Here is a 17,341-nt window from a genome sequence, read left to right on the forward strand (position 1 = left end):
GCATGTCTGTATGCTAAGAGTAAAATAACTTGGAGCCAGTTCATAGTTTCAAATCAATATAAGGAGTATTTATTAGAGAACTCCATTCTAGATAGGAAAGTGAGGAGTTAGGATCTCTAATCTAGCTAGCTAGCTGGATGCAGATGGATTCCGCATCTCTGCACACATGGTGCAGGGGAGAGGAACTTGCAAGTTGCAAGGTAGAAGGAAGGGAAGAGAAGGGAGAGAGGAAATGACAAGGCAGGCAGGAAGGAAGTGTCCCTGAGAGTAGCAATCTACATTCCAAAGGGATAGTGTCAGAGCAGTAGAGAAGAGATGACCAGTGTCTTGACCCTCTAGCCCTCTGACTCACTAGTCTGTCCTCCTATGTCATTGAGACAAGAGACAGCATATAGTCCTTCACTTCCAACAAAAAGGACCCCAAAAGAACCCACCACCACAAAACAGCCTTAAAGCTTAAGTTTTAAAAGTATGCATGGAACATTAAAAACTATCTATTTTATAAAAGGTGGAAACATGCAATGCTTCCAAATGCCATGGAATAAAAAGATAGTATAAAGATGAATATTTAATAAACACTCTCTTTTAACACATTAATGTGGACAATATATCTATATAAAGGTTAAAACATGTTACAATATAAAACAAATGTAGAGCAACAAATTGGTAAAAAGATAATTAACAATCAGCCTTGTTGCTGAGATCCCCAGAATGAATATGCAAAGAGCACTCAATATGCAGATCAGTCCTCCTAAAGTCAACCTTCTAAGTATCTGGAAGTCCAATATGAACTGAAGGAGGATCCAGTTGTCCTTAAATCAGATGAAAATGTGAATCCCATATCTTACGGGGCATTGAAACCAATTGCAGGTCACATATAGGGAATGTCCTTCCTTTTCTACTATAGCCAAATGCGTTTCAGCCTATAATGGGCCTTCCTCAGTGGCATTATAAAGGAATTCGTGTAGTTCCCCAAGTAGCAGCTATGTTCTCATGTGGAGCCAGGTATTTGATTTGCAATTAGTAAAATTTTGAACTTTCTTATAGATTTGGGTAACCTGCCAGCATGGCCAAACAACACAGTATAATGATGTCACCACTTGGTGCAAGCCCAGCGCAACCCAATCCCAAGCGCTGGGCAGTGACATCATCTTACTGCACCAGCTGGCTGGCAAAGGACGGCAGTGGTTAGTGGGAGACATGGAGTGGCCAGCTGTTTGGGGTGTGAGTGGCAGAGGAGGTGACAAATGGTGGGGCCTACAGTGGCACTCCTCAGCAGCCCCAGTGGCCCATGTTCATTGGATGTGGTCCCTCAGTTCTTTCCCTGGTAAATGCATTTCTTCTTCATGCAATTCGCCTCCATCTTCTTTGCCCTTGTTTCATTTGGCATCACTGCCATTTAATCTGGCTGGCTATGATGAACAATCCAATTTTGTTGATGACATCCAAGTGCTGTGTTTGCTGTGATGATGTCATGGATGCCTATAAAGAAAATCGCATGAGTTATGTGATTATAGCCTATCGGACTATAATCATTATGTGATTATAGCCTATCAGATTATAGCCTATCAGACTACTACTACAATGAATATTTATGAACTGCTTTTTAGCAAAAGTGCTCAAAATGGTTTACATAGGAAAATCAATAAATAATACATAAATTAAACAGCAAGACAAGCAAACAATGGCGGCAAAGATGAAGATGAAAAATTGTGCCAAGAAGCAAAAGCAAAGACAATGAACAACAATGAAGCAACACGGATATTTGGTGAGAAGTGTGTGTGTGTGTGTGTGTGTGTGTGTGTGAGAGAGAGAGAGAGAGAGAGAGAGAGAGAGAGAGAGAGAGTGTAAGGGGAGGTGTAATTTATATTATTTATTTAGTATATTTAGTAAGTTAATATATTTATACACCACCTATAACAAAAGTCTCAAGGTGATTCACAATCCATAAAACAGCCAAAACATTAAAAACAAACACTTAAAACAGATATAAAATTCAGTTTAAAACAATAAATCAATAAAGACTCAACTAAAAGGCTGGCCAAGCAGGTATGTCTTCAAGAAATTCCTAAAAGCTATCAGGGATGGAGCCGCTCTTATTTAACAAAAGCTGCATTCCACAACCCTGGGGTGACTATAGAGAAGACTCACCTCTGAGTTGCTCCATGGCGAACTGGTGGCACCCTCAGATGAATCTCCTTTGACAATCTTAACAGGTGGCAGGACTCATAACAAAGAAGGTGTACTTCTAAATACCCTGGGTCCAAGCCATTAAGGGCCTCATCAGTAATAACCAGCACTTTGTATTTTGCCCAGAAACCTGTTGGCAGCCAGTGTATTTCCTTCAGAACATGAGTAATATGGTGGCTTCAGGAGAGACCATACAACCCCTTTTAGACAGAATGGCAAACCAACAGACCCACAGGTTGCATCTGTTCCCTCACCCCCATCTCATGCTCCCAGATCACAGTCTTTAGTCTGGGAGCTGGCAAAGGTGGTGGGACTAACTGCATGGGCTTCCTCCAACCCTGGAAGAGCAGCCTGTGCCAGCCAATGGGATTGAAGCCTGCGGCAGGAGCTTCTTCCCTGAACTCAGGTTTGGAGTTAATTCAGAATCTAGATGACATGCTGGAGGGAACAGACCCTCAGTTGGGTGAGTGGAACTTACTACAGACTGAGGTTCATTCCTAGATTTGGGGGTGAAATTGGAACCATGGTTGGATCTGGGGACTGTGGTTCCGATCATTTGGAGATTACCGGGGGTGAACCTAAGGTGAGTTCACCTCAGGTTCCCTGTTATGTCAGAAAGCGGCCTATTATGCTTTTGGATACCATTTGTTTGGCTACATCAGATGTGTCATTTGCATCAAGATGTTTTGTTTTAATCTGAAGATCCTTTTTTTCAGACATGGGAACCATTTATTCGATAGAATATATCACAGGGTTTGGTTTCTCACCCGAGATTTGGTTTCTTTTTGTAGAGAAATTTAATGCTGAATGCTCTGTGTAGATAACAGGTACACTAATTATTGACCTTACTGTTAATGTTTTTAAATTTGCAGCCATATATCTTTTAGATTAGAAAAGGGGAGAGGGAGGTGATGGTGTAAAGAACTCAGGTGGAAGAACTCATGTGGAACTCAGGTGGAAATAAACAGACTGTAATGAGAATTCTTGTAACTGTATCGTTTGATCACGTCTTGTGTTTTTTTTTCTTTTTATCTTTATTCCTGTTTTTTATGTTTTTCTGTTTATATTATGGATAAAATAATAAAAATACTATTTTAAAAAAGATTTTGTTTTGTTTTTATATCTTTGTTTGTTTGTTTGTTTGTTTGTTTCAATTTATATACTTCCTGACTCCAAAGGCTCTAGGCAGTTCCCAAAAATAAACACAAGAAAAACACAATAAAACAAACTTTAAAAACCAGCAATGTAAAAATTTAAAAACCTTCAGAGATTTCTAAAAGCCTGGCAGAAAAAATATCTCTTAAGGGCTCTTTTGAAAGCTGACAAGGATGTTAAACCACGAATGTCGAAATGGAGCACATTCTACAGCCTAGGAACAACTAGAGAGAAGGGCCACTCCTGAGTCTCCGCCAGACGAGCCAGCAGCATATGGAGACAGACCTCTCTTTATTACCTCAATGAATGGTGAGGATCATGCAGAAGAAGGCACTCTCCTAGGTAACCCAGTCCTACATCGTTTAAGGCTTTAAAGGTAATCACCAGCACTTCGTATGCCTGGAAACCTAATGGTAGCCAATAAAATTCGTAATATGGTCTCTCCGAGTCACCCCAGAGACCAATCTAGCCACTGCATCTTGAATCAACTGAAGTTTCTGAACAACTTACAAAGGCAGCCCCATGTAGAGCGCATTGCAGTTGTCCAGCCTAGAGGTTCCCAAGTGTGCACCACAAATATGAGATCACCATCTTCAAGAAATGGATGCTGCAGTCGTATCAACCAAAGTTGATAGAAAGTGCTCCTGGCCATAGCCTCAACCTGAGAAACCAGAGTGAGGCCTGGGTCCACAAGTACTCCCAAGCTGTATACCTGTTCCTTCAGGAGGAGTGCAATCCCATCCAGAACAGGAAGATCTATCATGTCCCTCGAAGTATGACCCCCTTACCATAAGTACCTCTGCCTTGCTTGGATTCTGCTTCAATTTATTTTCCCTCCTCCAGTCCATCACTGCCTGTAGGTAGGCATTTAAGGGGGTTAAGCCATTTCCTGATGATGATGTCATAGAGAAATAGATTGGGCTGTCATCACTATGTTGATAACACCCTGCTCCAAATCTCCTGATGATCTCACCAAGCGGTTTCATAAAGATGTTGAAAAGCATCAGAGAAAGGATGGAGCCCGAAGGGAACCATACAATAACTCTTGTTTCAGAGATAAATTATCTCTGAGCAATTCAATCTGGAATCTACTGGAGAGAGAGGAATGCAACTACTGCAAAATAGTACCATCTATTCCCAAATGCCTCAGATGATCCAGAAGGATGCCATGGTTGATAGTATCGAAAGCCACAGAAAGGTCCAAAAGAACCAATAGAGTCACATTTCCTCTGACCATTCCCTAGTAGAGATCATCCATCAGGCTGACCAAGGCTGTCTCCCCATAGCCTGCTGTAAAGAGACTTTGAAATGGATCTAGATTGTCAATATCTTCCAAAACTGTCTGGAGTTGATCAGCCACCACCTTCTCAATTATCTTGCCCACCCAAGGGAGGTTGGTCTATAATTATCCATCACTGAGGACTCTAGGGCAGGCTTCTAAAGCAAAAGTCTCACAATTTCTTTCTTCAAACATGGAGGCATCCTGCCCTCTCTCAGTGAGGCACTTATGATGTCATCTAGGCCATCTCTAACAGCCTCTCTGCTAGATGTTTTAAGTCATGTTGGGCATGGGTCCAAAGGACAAGTGGTAGGCCAAACACTTCCAAGGAGCTTGTCCACATCCTCAGGAGTCACAAATTGAAAATGATCTATTTGAATTAAGCCAGAGGAGTTAGTGGACATATCTACATTGACCCTGCCATAACTGTGGAGGCCAAGATAGCTCAATTGCTAGAGGTTTTATCTGCAAAACAGTTGTTTAAAGCATCACAGTGGGAGAATGAGAAATCTAGATCTAAGTTCAGAGAGGAGGGAACCTGAGTCAGTGCCCTCACAACTCTGAACAACTCTGCTGGACACAAACTTGTGCCGAATAGAATCACTTTTTTTGCTGCACATATTGCCACTTAACAAGCCTTCCAATGTGCCATGTGCCATGTCATCGGAGTCTAGTTGAGTCTTCCTCAACTTATGTTCTAGTCTTCTCCCTTGCTGCTTCAGCTCCCATAGCTCTTCAGTACAGCATGGAGCCAGTTTTGAAGCAGAATGGAGAGGGTGCTTAGGGGCAATAGTGTCTGCTGCCCTGGTAAGCTCCCTATTCCAGTTTTCCACCAGGGCATCAACAGAATCACAGGGAGAACCAACTCTAAAACCCTCCAAGGCCTCTTGGAATCCTATAGGATCCAACAGCCTCCTTGGGTGAACCATCCTAATAGTTCCTGCACCCTTGAAGAGGTGGGTTGTGGCCTCAAAACCAACCTTAACCAGAAGGTGGTCCATCCATAACAATGGAGACACTAGGAGTCTTCACCCATGGAACACCACCTTGATCTAAGCAAAAGAAAAAATCAAGAGTGTAACCAGGAGTGTGTGTTGGTCCTGTGACCAATTGGGATAGGCCAATAGTTATCATGGCTGCTATGAATACCTGAGCTGCACGAGACAAACCAGCCCCAAAGTAAACATTGAAGTCACAGAACACCAAAAGCCTGGGTGACTCCAGTACCCACTCCACAACCAGCTCCATCAGCTGAGTTAGGGACTCCATTGGGCAACAGGGTGCTCGGTACACCAATAAAATCCCCAATCTATCCCGAGTCCCCAGGCCAAGATACACACACTCAATTTGGTCCAATTGAATCATAGGGATTCTGGTAAGGGAGATGCTATTCCGATAGATACACACACACACACACACTCCCCCCTTTCCCTAACCTGCTCCACCACTGATTACCCAGCAGGGTGGAACTGAGCCCATACCGGGCCACTTGCCTCCCCCAACAAGGTCTCAGTTATACAAGCCAAGTATAACTGTATAATATGGATTGTGTATACCACCAAGAGATGTATATATCAGGCAGTATGTAAATATGATAAATAAATAAATAAAAAGATAAAGTGATTTAATTTTTAAGCACTTTCAGTGAGGTGACAAAAGCCAGATCCAATAGCAATAGCAATGGCACTAGCAATGGCACTTACATTTATATACCGCTCTATAGCCGGAGCTCTCTAAGCGGTTTACAATGATTTTTAGCGTATTGCCCCCAACATTCTGGGTACTCATTTTACTGACCTCGGAAGGATGGAAGGCTGAGTCAACCTTGAGCCCCTGGTCAGGATCGAACTTGTAACCTTCTGGTTACAGGGCAGCAGTTTTACCACTGCGCCACCAGGGGCTCTTTCCAATGCATGGTAAGGATGTAGACCAATTCACCAGGAACTGGGAGTCAGCTTTTTTCTATTATCATGTGCCCAATTCCAAAAGTCATGTAATAGGAACCAGGAAGCAGAGTAACACAAGGCACTCCTCACAGTTTCAGCAGCTGAGACACACAGCCAGAGGGAGGTGGTAAAGGACAGTGCCTAAGGGACGAAGATGCTGGTACTTTTCCTGAGATACCTATGGGAGGGTTGACTCTACTGGAACTTACTTTTTCTTTCCCTAGTGCTGTCCCTTCCTCTCCCTCTCTCTTGGGAGGTGAGATCTAGTACAGTTATAGTCCTATTTGACCCAGCTTAAAAGAAACTTTATACTTTTATTAGTCAATTATTTCCCAGATGTACCTTCATCTGAGCCACATAAGAAACCAATCCATATAAAGCTAATTAGCACTGTGAATAGACTGGGCCTCTGTAGCAGTTTGGCTGAAATAAACAAAAACCACAAAGGTATTTCCTCTTGCATTCACTGCTAGGAAAAAAGTTGCTGTTAAATAGGGAACCCGTTCAAGCTAGGTGTGACCAGATACGAGCTAGGGGTGTGTGAACCGGGTTTGAGTCAAACCCGCCCAGTTTGACCAATTAGAGCTCAAAATGGATCGAATTGGTCTGGTCTGGTTTGACTGGTTCCAATGCTGGTAAAGGGTAACCTGGTAAGGATTCCCCCTTACAAGCATAGGCGGAGTGTGTGTTGAAAAGGGATGAGCAGGGGTGGGTGGGTAGATGGTAGGCAGGAGGTTTCCTTAGACGAAGCTGCAGCATGTGGCTTCTTGGTGGTGGCAGGCTGGCGGCAGCTCCCCTAGGCTCCACCAGTGCTTTCCCCATCAGTCCTGGCTGGTGGGTCTCTGTGCATGTGCAGAGGTCACTCTAATGGCCTCCACACTTGCACAGATGCCTGAAATGGGACCCCGTTGTCCCAGGCTGATATGGGTGGAGCACCAGCGGGGCTTAGGAGAGCCTCCCCCAGCCCCACCACCATCACTGAGGAGCCTCACTGTCAACATGCCACGTAAGGTAACCCCCACCCAACCTTTTTGCAACCCCCCCCCCCAATGTTTCTAAAGGGGAATCCTTTACAAGCATCTGAAAATGGGTTGAACTTGTTCAACCCGGTTTGACCGCTTGGACCAGACCACCAGTTTGAACGAACTGGCTTGCAAACCAGGTTTTTCAGTTGGAGTTCTGTTCGAACTTAAACCAAACTGACCTTAGCAGGTCTGTACACATCCCTACAGTTAAATGAAGGTTAAACATTGTATTGAATATTATAAGTGGCTTGAGAGGGAATTCAAGACCCCAGACTGTAGACCTTCTCCCATGAGGGTTGTCTAAAACAGTACAAAGTCCCCCCTCATTCCTGGCTGTGGTAAATAAAATCCGGCCCATTTGAGCTTTCACTGTCAGTTCCCCACCCCCACCCCCACCCCTGGAGAATCCTGGCCCATGAGCTAGTGAGTAGAATCTCTGGAGCCCTAGAAGCAGTCCGGGCAGTCTTTGAGGCGGTTCCCACGATCAGTGGGAGCCGCTTGGGGAGTGTTTGCCCTCCCCAAAGACGAGCAGACAGTCTGCTCTGGGCAGCTGAAGCGGCCACCCACACTAGGGATGGGCCCGGACCGGTCCGGAGGCTATTGAGAAAGCCTCCGGACCGGTCCGGTTCGGGTGGGGGGGTACCTTTAAGAGTGGCGGGAGGGTTTACTTACCCCTCCCGCCACTTTCCCACTTGGCACCGTAATCCTATGTGTAATTGGGGCGGCAGGACACCTCCCTGCCGCCCCTTCCTGGCGTTGCTTGCAAAAACTCCCAACAGTTCTTTGCACGCGCGTGCACGTCACAGAGACATGTGCACGCTCATCTCTGTGACGTGCGCGTGCGCGCAAAGGACTGTTGGGAGATTTTGCAAGCAACATCGGGGAAGGGGCAGCAGGGAGGTGTCCTGCCGCCCCAATTACACATAGGATTATGGCGCCAAGCGGGAAAGCGGCGGGAGGGGTAAGTAAACCCTCCCGCCGCTCTTAAAGGTACCCCCCCACCCCAGTGCCGGACCGCAGTTGGCGGTTCCGTGCACACCCCTAACCCACACAACTGCTGGCTCTGTCATGGAGCCAGCTGGGGCTGGGGAGTTCGGGGGCTGTGCGGCCCCCGGAAGCTCCAGCATGCTCTGCGTGAGCGTACAGGGCATGCTGGAGAAACCCCCGAGCTGGGAGCTTCAGCCTCCCGGTCAGGGGTCTCCTTGTGAGTAGCCATGGCGCGCAACTGTGCCGTGGCAACTCACGAGCAGAAAAACCGGGTTTGCAGAGCGCTTGCTCTGCAAACCTGGTTTAACTGCCGGGCTGCATAAGTGGGTGACCAGCTTAAGAACCATCGGGCTCGAAGCCAAGCTCAGTGGTTCTCATGATGGGAGGAAATCGGTCTAGCCTCCACTAGCCCGATTTCCTCCCATCATGTGAATAGCCTCCTTGTCTTTTATCGTTTAACTAGCTAAACATCTATCAATGTCCAATGTCTTACTTAAGACAAAATAAGGATGCTCCCTTCCTCACAATCATACTTCCCTCCATCATGACTCTGTCAGCAGAGACTAGACCTTTCAGCTTCAGGGGGACTGGACAGGCTTCTCTCTTCAGCAGCATTGTCCATCCCTACAATTGCAGTGGTTTACTGTATTTCCCCCATAAGAATTAAATGCTGCAATTCACTTACATGAAGAAACTAGAAGATACCCTCTGGAACCAGTGGCATAACTAGGGAAAACGGCGCCCAGGGCAAGCACTGAAATTGAGGCCCCCCCCGCCCCCCCCCGCCCCCCAACATACATCTGACTGACACACATGTTTCAGAAAACTTTTATTTTAAAAATTTGAAAAATTACAAAAATTACCAATATCATACATGTGGTCAAGCTCCTATCTACCACTTCAGATTTATTTTTTAAAACTATCCAAATTGTGGGGCTATCATTAATTTGTTTGGATAGCTCAGGTTAAAATGCTGGAAAACGACAAATTTCAGTATGCTGGGACTCATGAAATCCCCAAATAGTATGCGGAGTTGTACTTGGAAAAACTAAAATAAGTGCCTGTCTAATTCTCTGCTATGCATTGTAGCATCACAATTACATAAGTTTTAAAAATAAATGGAGAATTTGACTTTTCCCAGATACTCTGAAAATAATTAAACGATATGCAGAGTAAACTGTGTCACTGCTTGGAATATATTCTAGTATTTCAGAAAGACAGTAAAAATGAGAGAAAGAGCAAGAAACTCCCAGTGGGCCTTAATACTAAGGATTTCACATTGATTCAAAGACAAACTGACCATTAATAGCCATATTATTAAGACATCACATTTAACTCACTTATCACAAGAAGCAAAGTAAGAGCAAATGGATACAATCTTAGCTCATAAACTTCAGCTCAGTATTCACAAGCCCTTATTCTCTGTACATAGTGCCAATCTGAATATGTGTATAATGACATATTATATTAATTTTTTAAAAAAAAAAAAATTACCTGTAGCCCCTTCGGGGGACATCTTAAAGGCTGTGGGGGGTCTGCAAAGTTTCCCCCTCCTCCCACTGGCCTCTAGGGCCTCACAGGCACCATTTGAGCATGTGCGGTGGTCATTTTTTTAAAAAAAAAAATTTAAAAATGGCTGCTGAAAACAAAATGGCCACTGTGCATGCTCAAATGGCCTCTGCGAGGCGTGGCATGCCCTAGGGCTTCACAGAGGCCATTTGAGCATGCCCAGTGGCCATTTTTAAAAATTATTTAATTTTAAGAAATTGCTCCCCCCTTCAAGTGGCGCCCGGGGCACGTGCCCCCCCTGCCCCCCTATAGATACGCCCCTGTCTGGAACACTGCTGGAGTGGAGACTAAAAGGCTTTTCACACAAGCATGTAAAACTGGAATAAGGGAGATTGCGGGGAAGGGAAGGTGTCCAGCGAGGCCAGCTGTCCTTACCTCTGAGGACAGAGTGGTGAGAGGGCCCAGGGATGGGTGGCAGCTGGGATGGGTGGCAGCCCTGCGACAGGGACGGGTAGCAGCTGGGGAGAGGTGGAGGAAAGACTGCCAATGGGCAGGGACTCTGCTCCAGTGGAGGAGGAGCAGAGCCCTGATAAGACCGAAGGGGAGGCGTGTTTGTGCGAGGATAATATTAGCAGCATGCCTCCCGAAGGGAGGGGGTCTGAGCAGGAGGAGGGAGGAGGGGGAGAGGCATTGGCAAGAGCTGTAAGGGGAAATCAATTACAGGTAATAAAGAGGGGTGTTGGCCCCGTAATTGGGGGTGGGTGATGCATAGCCTGTGAGGAGGCATATAAGAAGCCAGCCAGGGATGAGAGGCTGGCTGGTGGAAAGTGTCAGGGGCCCCGGAGAGGGCCAGACACAAGGAACAAGCAGCCTGGGACAGAGGATGCACAGGGTGACGCTCAATACCCTCCTTGTTTTTGCTCTGAGGCCGGACCTGATAAGCCTAGCCAGGCTGGGTAAAGCAGACAGGGACGTGTAGCCAGACATAAGGTAAACCCTCCTTCCCGACAGTTAGCCACAAAGCTCTTCTCACTGATTGTGAGAAGAGCTTCTATCTCTGTTCCTTGTCTCTGTTGTCCACAGCCATTAAGAGTCACACTTGCTCCTCTCCGAGAAGGCCCACTGTGCATTGCATTCCTTGGTCACATTGAAGTGTGGCAGAATTCTGGCAACTGGCTTTATGCAGAATTGATGTGGAATTCATTTTTAATGGATATGGCTGCAGTTTAAACAATGAAAATTAACCAACTAGAACCACTAGGCTCCAGAGCTCAGAGCACATGCTTTGCATGCATAAGGCCCTTGGTACCGTTCATTCCTCAGCATTTGTGCTTCTAAGTGTTGTAGGTAGCAAGAGCTGGGAAATGCCTGTGTGGTGAACAATTGCTAATGAGGACTGATAGTACTGGGGCAAGTGGGCCAAAGAACTGACTTTCCGCTTAATACGTTCTTATAAAATCATAGAGTTGTAAGGCACAAAAGGCCATTGAGTCTACCCTGTCCCTCCCTGCTCATTGTGAGGTAGGACCATCCTTTTGTTGTGAGGTAGAACTACCCCTCACCAAACTATATGCTGCCAAAAGAGAGCTGGTTCACTGCAGAATGGTGCATCCCTTTTGCTATTCTCTTCATAGGTACCTTCTGCACACAAGAGGCCAGTTTTGAGCAGGCTGTGGAATACTTTCATGATGGACATAAGGCTGAACCTAACCAGGGTTGGAGCCATGCTGGCTGCTTCATCTGTAATTTCTATTCTTCATTCACACACTTGTTAGGCAGAGAATAGACAAGGACATTGCCAACTTGTTACATACGGTGTCTTCAGAGTTCTACTTGTGGCTTTCCCCCCACCCTAGGCCTGTTTGTGGAGGCTTTACTGTCTTTGACTGGAATTGAAGCATGAGTCTGTCCAGAGTGGTATGGCAAACCACTATGCCTGGTGAAGAAGTAGTTTGTGATGCCCCATTACTGACACATCCTGAATTAGTACAGAGAAGGGGAAGGCAAGCAGAAGCTGGGAATGAGGAGATTCTAGGCACAGCAGTAGAAGGTGCTCCTGGCACTGGGTGGAAGAGGGAAGATCAGGCTGTTGCTGCCACCAATACTTTGGCAAAATTATCTCCATTCAAAAATGGAGGAAGATGTCTGTACACTGGTACTAGGGATGTGCACGAATCAAATGTGATTAGATTCTAATTCAAATCAAGTTGGTTTGAAACAGGGTCGATTCAATTTGACCCTGTTTAGGCACCTTTTTTAACCAATCAAAGTGCCTGAATGGTTTTTAAAAGGCGCCAAACCAGTTGTTGAATCAATTTGAATTTGAATTGGGTCGATTCTATTTGGATCAGAATTGAATTACTCTTTTTAGGGGTGGTTCAATTTGAATTTGAAGTGCTCAGATCACCTAGATTTGAGCTGAATCAATTCAGATTCAAATCAATTTGTACATCCCTAAGTGGTACATGTTTTTGTGTGAATGACAGTACCTGCATTCATTAATCTTACCTGTACCTGCAAAACTTTGGTACAGGCATCTCAAATGTGTGGTACAGATAGGAGATGCACTGCAGTACCTGTGTTCAGTCTAATGTGTGAATAACTGTACCTTTGTACAGGTCTGTACCCACGTACACTGTACACTCATTGTGCAAGTTTTGATAATAATGTGTGAATAAGACTATTTCTGTTCTAGCATTTCAGCATCACTCACTTTGGCCTGGGAACTGCAATATGTTAATGCTCTATATAAAGTTCAATGTGGATCTACCATTTTAATTGTGCTTCCATCTGATAGTGCAGGGATGTGCAACCTTGGGTCCCCAAATGTTGTTGGACAACATCTACCATCATCATTGTGGCTGGGAATTATGGGAGTTATAGTGCAACTACATCTGGAAACCCAAGGTTAGGAACCCGTGTGAAGAGCAAAACCTCTGCAGCATTTAAGAGTTCAAGTGTGAACAATCCCAAGTTGTTGCCCTCAAATCCTGGAGGAGCATTTAAAGACAGTGGCTGACATACTACGCACTGTTCCATCTACTTTGCAATAGAAAATGTGCCCAGTTGCACAAGAGTGCTCATGCATTATTGGAAATAATGGCTGTTGATCATGCAATGGCATTTGCACAATTTCCCACATTTGCACAAGAGCACACTTTCACAGCTGGGCACATGTTCCATCACACAGCAGATGGAACCTTGCACAGTATGTCAGCCAAAGTATCTAGAGATGAAAAGGGTAGACTACTAAAACTGCCTGTTCCCTGCAGCCTCCATAAAAATGCTTTTTAATCATTAGTTAGGGTTTGTAAAGCATGATTTCCCTCCAATTGCATCCAAATAGACTGGAAATGATGTATGACTGCAGCATCTGATTCAGTCTCAGAAATAACACTGCACAAAGTACACGTTTGTGCACTGTTAAAAAATTCAGCAATCGGATCCGTGCATCCTCCCAAGGCAAATCATCATATACTTTGACGAAGTGAAGAGTGACTCGGATATATATGAGGGGCCAAGCAAAGAACAGTTGGGACAAATAGATATGGGTAGAAGAATTGCACTTTATATGGCTAAGGGATATGAGTTAAAGGAAGGCTTAGGCCAGGTATGGGCAGCAAGGGGATTAGGACCTGCTAGATCAGCAAGCTTTCTGACTCCCAATTGTTTAAACAGCAGCAACAACAAAGATTCACCTCCCCACAAACACACAGATTAGACTACTAAAATGAAGAAAGCTTGGAGGAAAGCCAGGAATAGACTTTAGGGTAAAAGGACCGTGAGCTCAGTTCTGGTACTGAAAACAAATTACGTAAGAACATAAGAAGAGGCCCAGGGCTTATCTAGTCCAGCATACTGTTTCCCACAGTGGCCCACCAGATGCTTCTGTGAAGTTCCCATCCAAGAGATGAATGACCCATCCTCTCCTGCCATTGCTCCCCTGCACCTGGTGTTCAGAGGTATACGGCCTCTGAACCTGAAAGTAGCATATAGCCATCAAGACTAGTAGCCATGAGTGGACTTGTCTTTCATGAATTTGTCTAACCCACTTTTAAAGCCATGAAGCTGGTGGCCATCACTTATGACAACAAATTCCATAGACTAATTATGCACTATGTGAAGAAATAAATTCCTAGGCTCAGCTTGTGCTCAGAGGCATCCCTTCCATATTTAAAAAACAAACAAACAAACAAACAGGTTGCAGAGAAATTACTTATCCTTTATAAGTCATTGAATAGGAAGCCAACTTTAACTGAGAAACAAGAGTTTCACATGTATTACTTCCTAAACATAGGCTAAGAAAACAATAAATAGGCCAACAGTCTCTTATGCGGAGAGAGGGAGAACCTCTCAGTTTGAATTAAAGTCAGCCAAGTGGAGAGGAGACAAACACAGTGACTCCCCTCGAAAGCCAGTACATAGACACATTCAAATATATTGTTATTTATTTATTTATTTGATTTATATACCACCCTTCCAAAAATGGCTCAGGGCAGTTTCACCCTGTGTCATTTATGGAAGAGCAGTATATAAATCGAATGAATGAATGAATGAATGAATGAATGAATGAATGAATGAATGAATAATATCTTTGGATGTGTCTATGTACTGGCTTACGAGTGGAGTCACTGTGTTTGTTTGTCTCCTCCTCACTTGGCTGACTTAAATTCAAACTGAGAGATTCTCCCTCTCTCTGCATAAGAGACTGTTGGCCTATTGTTTTCTTAGCCTATGTTTAGTAAGTAATAAATGTCAAATTATTGTTTCTCAGACACACACACACACATACACAAGCATGTCGTAGATCAAGAACAGAGACAATGTCTATAGCAAATCCCAACATGCATAATACTTTCAAGTGTTCAAGCTGTTTCAAATGTATTATCGTGTAATCTTTTCAGCAATAGGGATAATATAAATACGTACTATTATGCCATACTGCAGCTGGAGGTGTTGAGGCTGAGAAGAAGTGGATTGCCTAAAGCCACCTAGTAAGTTCATGGCAGAAGTAGGATTCTAAGCATATGTCTGCCCATCTGAGCCACTATTTTGCACCTGGTTCTAGTTGATCCACCTCAGAATTCTGCTAAGAAAGAATATAGATACTATGAGTCTGAAACCTACCCATTCCTAGCCTAGGCTATTTATGTTCGGGGTAAGGTGGAAGGAATTATTGACCCCCTTCCTGACTGCATTTGCTCATTTAAAAGCTAATCAATGGCAACATGTGCTGAGGTGCTTCACATTTTTTATCAGTTTGGTAGAGAACATGAGGCAGTTAAAGAGGTTTATGCAGATAGTGATGGGATTATCCTAAGGAGTGTTTTAAAAATAAAACCAACCATTCTGGGCTAACGACCCCTAAACTAATGTATAGGCTGGTGAGTAGGAATGTCCTATTCCAATAAATGTGTACTACCAATCCCAGTGCCATGATTGTCTTACTAATCCATTCTCCCAGTGTGGCTAGCTCCATGCAGTGCCTGCCTTTTCTGGTGCTGGGAGAATCTCTTCTACAGAACTGGAGCCCACAAGGATGAACAGGAAGGTGTGCTGGGACATCTGGGAAGTGTAGTTTCTCCCAGCACTTTCTCCTGAGCAAAAGCAACAGCCCTACACATCTTCACACCTATCTCTATGTACAGACTTTGCTCAACGTTTGTACAAACCTGGAAAAATTCCTGGGGATGCCCATACTTGTGCCCAGGACCCATCACACCATTTGAAAACCCTGCTGGTAGGCAATGGAGAATTAACGAGGGGATACAGTTTTCAGGAGGATCCCTGTGACAAGCTTAACATGTGCTCTGCTCTCAGGATGGTGTTATTTATCATGTCCATGAAAATGATACGCAGAGAGCAGTTTGTACTTCCAGTCTCTGGTTTCCACTGATGTGGAATAACAGTTGTCACCATTCTGCAAGCAACCAAGTATCAAGAAAGCCCACAAAGCAATGTTGGGATGCAGTAAGTGACATGACTGCAATTTTACATGAGATACTCTCTTCCGAAGGACTAGTTTCTGGCATCGTTACTCCGTCATGCCTTATTACTTACTGAAGTGAGACCATTTGTAAACTATTTGGCTTGAATAAAGCTGTTAAAACCAGTTCCCAGCTGAACCAAGAAGTAAAACTGGCTGCACATTCACACGTAACGTGGAACTGAGGGTCCAATGGACTCGTCCCCCCCCCCCCCCCCGCAGCTCCCAGTGCTAACCTGTCCGCATTCAGCTGTAACCATCAGGACCTGAACTGCAGCCTGGGAGACTGCAGAGAGGAGGGAGGAATAGCTGTGAGGGAGACTACAGAGAGGAGGGGGAACTGGCTGCATGGGCTTCCTCCTCTGCATGAAGGACAGCCACAGCAGCCAATCGGAGCACACAGAGAGAGGAGCTTCCTTCCCTCAACTCTGGTCTCAGAGAAGGCTGCCTCCAGTTCAGCATTCAGATGTCATGCTGCCAAACGCAAACCTCAGATATGAGCAATGAAACTCACAACAACCCAAAGGAGGGAAACCTCAGGTCACTTTTTGAACGGGACAGAAGTTCCATGCATTCGGACATACAAGAAATCCAACCTCTGCCCTGTTTACATCTGATTGCTTACATCTGATATGAATGCTTACATCTAAATGTTTCCTGTTACTTCTGGGAATGCAGTCATTGTATATGTTGTGGTGATTGTATATGGTGCAGGGATTGTATGTGGTGATTGTATATAGCACAGTGGTGGGATAGCTTGCTGAAGGTGGGCAAAGCTAAAAGCAGCAGCACTTTGCTCACTTTTTCAAAAAAAAGAACACATTCTCGGCACTTCACAGCAGAACAGTAATCGCCTTTTTATACATTCTATCACTTTAGGCCAGAATCTAAAGAGCCTTTTAGATGCACACAAGTGCTTCTGCGTGTGCATTGGAGATTCTCTGTTTTTTAAAAAAATGCCGATCTTTGTCCTGCATTGGGGGAGCCCTTGGTTGAAAGCAGAGGCATTGCTAGGTACATAAAAGTGTCAGCAGTTCCAATGTACCACCTGCCCAGACTAGCCACCTCTGGACCTATATAGGATCAATGCTGCCTGTGGCTTCCACTTGCTAGAAGCTCTGCAGGAGATAGGGAGAATAATTGCTTCCCCAACAGCCCAGGGTGAGAGCCTGCATTGATGTCTGTCTGCTGCTGCCCACTAGCTGCCCTCTGCCTCCTGCCTGTCTCGGGTGTGGGACTATGGCTGCTGTAGGTTTGTGGGGTG

At 44.8% G+C, this 17,341-nt stretch overlaps 1 long non-coding RNA gene across 1 annotated transcript; it reads right to left on the reverse strand.

Annotated features, from left to right (window-relative positions):
• Positions 1-449: 449 nt before the first annotated feature.
• Positions 450-16,404, reverse strand: LOC128327766 (uncharacterized). Its single transcript, XR_008308776.1, has 3 exons — positions 16,314-16,404; positions 15,021-15,177; positions 450-1,482 (listed from the first exon to the last, which is right to left on the reverse strand). It is a non-coding gene; the product is annotated as an uncharacterized LOC128327766 (long non-coding RNA).
• Positions 16,405-17,341: the final 937 nt, after the last annotated feature.

Source organism: Hemicordylus capensis, chromosome 5, assembly GCF_027244095.1.
Source record: "Hemicordylus capensis ecotype Gifberg chromosome 5, rHemCap1.1.pri, whole genome shotgun sequence".
NCBI classification, from domain to species: Eukaryota; Metazoa; Chordata; class Lepidosauria; order Squamata; family Cordylidae; genus Hemicordylus; species Hemicordylus capensis.